Source organism: Eptatretus burgeri, chromosome 9 (genome assembly GCF_056783735.1).
Source record: "Eptatretus burgeri isolate ZD-2024b chromosome 9, Ebu_testis_v1, whole genome shotgun sequence".
Taxonomy (NCBI): domain Eukaryota; kingdom Metazoa; phylum Chordata; class Myxini; order Myxiniformes; family Myxinidae; genus Eptatretus; species Eptatretus burgeri.
The window spans coordinates 76,737,859-76,742,030 of record NC_140969.1 but is presented as its reverse complement, the minus strand read 5'-3'; the positions used below and the strand labels follow the sequence as shown (position 1 = coordinate 76,742,030).

Genomic DNA, 4,172 nt, shown 5'->3' with positions numbered 1-4,172 from the left:
GGTTTGCCATTCCCGTAACTCGGCCGGGGTTTTTCAAACACATACCTCGTCGACTCGGAGCCGACGCATTGCACCACCGGGTCGTGGGATCCAGTAACGAACAGGTTTACCTATACTTCGAGAATTAACGGCAAGATGCGGAGATTACACCTGATAAGCGGAGATTACACCTGAGAATGTGAGATTTTTCGGAACAGATGATGTCATAATGCCTCGCTGTCTACGTCCGTTTGTCCCTCGAAATTTGTTTTGACCGAAGCTGGAACGTGGAGGACGTACTATAGTCTATATACAGTGCACGATGTATGGGAGATGGGACGGCCATGAGAGGGCCCTGCCCCCATGATTGAGACCCCGCCCCCGTGATCAGCTGTTGCACCGCACACTCACTCGCCTGCGCATCGCCGGTGAGTGCGGGGATACCGGCATACGATCTCATCTTTGTTTTCACTCTCGCAATGGCCGCGATTGTCGGGCCCGCCAAGTCTGCTCTCAAGCAGGCAGGGTCACGGAGGTCGCGTTCACGCCGGGTTGTCTTCGACCTGACGCGAACCAAGATCCACCACTATGCACCGCAGGATAAGAGTCCCCCGCCAAGTCCGAGTACCGTCGAGTCACCCCCTCCAGGCTCGAGTGCTTCGTACGAGCGACTGCGAGCGTTGTACACTCGACCGCAGCTGCGCGTCTGTCTCCGTCGAGCGGTGTCGGATCCGGAGTCCGTAGTAGCGCTTGGTGGACATACCCGAAGACTCATCATTTTGACCGGATACGGCCGCCGCGGAAAGGTAGACGGAGACCTTGGGAGCCAAGGTGCTGACCTACTCCACAGAGTGACTAGGACCAACACAATGGTTCCTTCTCCCAGAATAGGTGGAGTCACCTTTCTGAGAGCTAGAGAGAGAGAAAGGTCTTGCCCCGTACTGCGTTCGAAGGATGGCGTGCACGGATTGGAGGCTTCACTGGGAGCACTCCGGTTAGACACGCAGGTCAATGAAGGAACCTTCGCTGGATCCCCTGTGCGCTTTGGGTCGGTCCATCTATCGAAGACCCCAAGTCCCACGCTCCTTCCTTCATCAAAGGTATTTCCTGTAGATCTTTACACATGACCTCTTCTCCATGCACGTTGAAGTCTTACAAACCACATCAGGTATGAGCTCTGCCAGTTTGGCTCAAAGCGAATGAATCACCAATTAAAGGTCTCTTGATCACCGTTTTGAACCAGTGCGAAGATCCTTCGGATGGGACGTGAGCATCCTTCCTGCATTTGCTCACCGTCAAACTCGTGCATGTCTACACTCGCTTCCCTTACTTTAATAGGAAGTCTATTTTTTAACAAACATTTTGGAATTTTTTTTTAATTTTAAACCACAACATATTGTCATCTACATATTGCATACGGAAGATACTGCAAATTTTGATTTCCACCTTCCACCCCCTTTTCCCTACATCGTCTTCCTGCCCCTAGTATGATGTAGAAAATATAGATGCTCTTCCACTTCAAACATCCAAGGGCCATGTGTTGGGGAAAGCAGAGGGAGGGAAGGAGTAATATGGGTGAGATCAAATGGTCAACAAATTACACAAAAAAAAGAAAGTAACCAAAATTTTCAATTCACTTCATTGGTTTGTACAAGGGGATATATATATATATATATATATATATATATATATATATATATATATATATATATATATATATATATATATATAAATGTTTCACCATTGGCTGGCAGGATGGCCTGGATCTCTTGGTAGGCATACTCATCTCCAAGCTGTCTGGCAGGGGTTCCAATCCCGACCCAGTTATAAACTGTCATCCCGGTGTTTCACACGCAAGGCGATTCAGATTTGTAATGTCCCTCAGATGGACGTTAAACTGGCGTCCCGTCTTCTAGCATTCGTTGGGAGACGTTAAATGTCCTTTGCGAACAGCCGGCGAGCTATCGCCACCACCATGAACAAATTACCGCTCCAACTACTACTGGGAAGGAAATGGCAAACCACCCAGTTTAACCCTTGCCAAGAAACTGCTTCGGCAGCTTCGACGCTCTATAACGGAGTATGGCATATCAGAATCAGACTGTTTAACATGCCCTCACTCCCTCACAACCCCCCCCCCCCCAATTAAAAATAACAGCAGTCCTGGAGCAAAATGATATTCAACCTCATTCACGTATACATAGGTGAGTTATCGCTGGCAACCTGATCAAATTCCAAATGCAGACCTGGACTGTGGCAAGCAAGTAGTCTGATCGTCCTGGAGGTTCCTCGACACCAGATTACGATGCTTTCTGTCTCAGCGTGGATGCTGTCTGGGCAGCAGCTTCTCCACCATAATAGTCATTCACACGTCACATGAATGGCCTTCTACGTATAGCAATAACACACACGACGACCAGAGAATAGTACAGTCTGCCCTTAAACAATACTTCGATACAGTACTTGGTAACCCGACATCAAAAGTAGGAATTGCTGCAAAAAAAAATATGAAAAACCTCACTCAAAATTCAATGCTACGGGTAAAATTGTCAAAACAAAACTCGCGTGAAGTTTGCAAAATTGTAGCACTTCACAAATCGAGTTTTATAAAATTGTACGTTTGATGAACATGTCGCGATAATTGACAGCAATTATACGATGAGCCGTTTCATTTATCCTTGGAATCATCATTTGTGGAGATTTTGCCATATGATCAGCACAGTCACATTTCAAAAACACAAATGTTGCTCTTGTTGCCGTCACGAATTCACCTGGGTGTTGTCACTTTGCAGTGGAGAGGTTTTCCTGGACGAAGATCCTCGTATCCAAACAGGGCCGTAGCACGAGGCATTTGCTATGTGAGTCTGCTGCCGGCTGACGCACGTCGCTCCAGGGCCGAGGAAGCAAACATCCCGGTCTTGCCCCGATCCTTCCCCACAGTACGCCGTATTCCCCTCCTATTGCTGACCTCATACCGGCCACATGTCTGCACCCAGCAACCACCTTACAGGAATCATTTTGCGCATCCACAGCTACCCAAAATTCGGTAAACATAATATATCATTCCACTCACTTTCTTCAGTGTTGCTGCAATGACTGCTGAAGAAAACTCACTTTTCCTTATTGATGTATTCCTATCATTAACCCAGTAGGGGAACTGTATCCCTGGCCTCAGTCAGAACGGGACTTGCCCTTGATAAAGTTTGTATTTTGTGACTTTACTTCCTTGGCTCTCATGACCATGCTTGCAACCAAGGGCAGTTAAAGCAGGAGCCACAATCTAAATTGGGAAAGAGGGTGGACAGCACATTCCACGTATCAAGTGCGTGCATCGTAAAGATACACTAAATAAATAGAGCCAAGGTTTTGCCTATTCAGTGAAATGTTTGAGAGAGAAGGAAGAGGAGGAGGGGGGGCGGGGGATAGGGAGAAGATGCCATAAAACTTTGAACATGAAACCCAGCCTTTTTGGCCACTGAGGACGTGCTAGGTCGAGTACTATGAAATATGGCTAGCTCTGATAGCTGTGCATATTGGGCATTTCTAAAATACGTGTAAACGGCAAAGCATTACGAGTGTAGGGGGCGGGGGGGGGGGGGAGGGGATGGGAAGAAAATTCCCATTTAAGGAATGCTGAGGATGTCAAAATCCCAGCTGTTTTCTAAATGTATTTTTGTGCTAATAGCCAAAGTGACGCTCACACACACTGATACTTTGATACATGGTATGTCTCCGTTCCACTTCCTGAAACCACCCAACATGTGGAGATTGCAGCCAACAGCAACTTACACACACACACACACACACACACACACACACACACACACACACACACACACACACACACACACACACACACACACACACACACACACACACACACACACACACACACCTCGCTTTTTAAGATGCTCGCAGCTAAGAGGCCACTTTCGCTTTTTAAAACACTGTGCCCACTGTCTCCAGTCAATGTAGCGTTGCCTTACTGAGGATCAAATTGCTGAGATGCGTGTACTGTACTTACAAATAAAAAACATCGATACCAACGCATGAGTTGCTCCATAATGTTGTGGGCACCATGCCACTGTGGCTGCAATCAGCAGCATGACTTGCACAAGATGGCGAGTCGAGCATGACGGAGAGACGATACTTGGCCACAGAGATGTGTAAACAAATGATCCAAACAAACCACG

At 47.3% G+C, this 4,172-nt stretch overlaps 1 long non-coding RNA gene across 1 annotated transcript; it reads left to right on the top strand.

Moving 5' to 3' along the window:
* The first annotated feature begins 348 nt into the window (after positions 1-348).
* LOC147020400 (uncharacterized) lies at positions 349-3,873 on the top strand. The gene is made up of 2 exons (XR_015061814.1): positions 349-1,079; positions 2,772-3,873. It is a non-coding gene; the product is annotated as an uncharacterized LOC147020400 (long non-coding RNA).
* Positions 3,874-4,172: the final 299 nt, after the last annotated feature.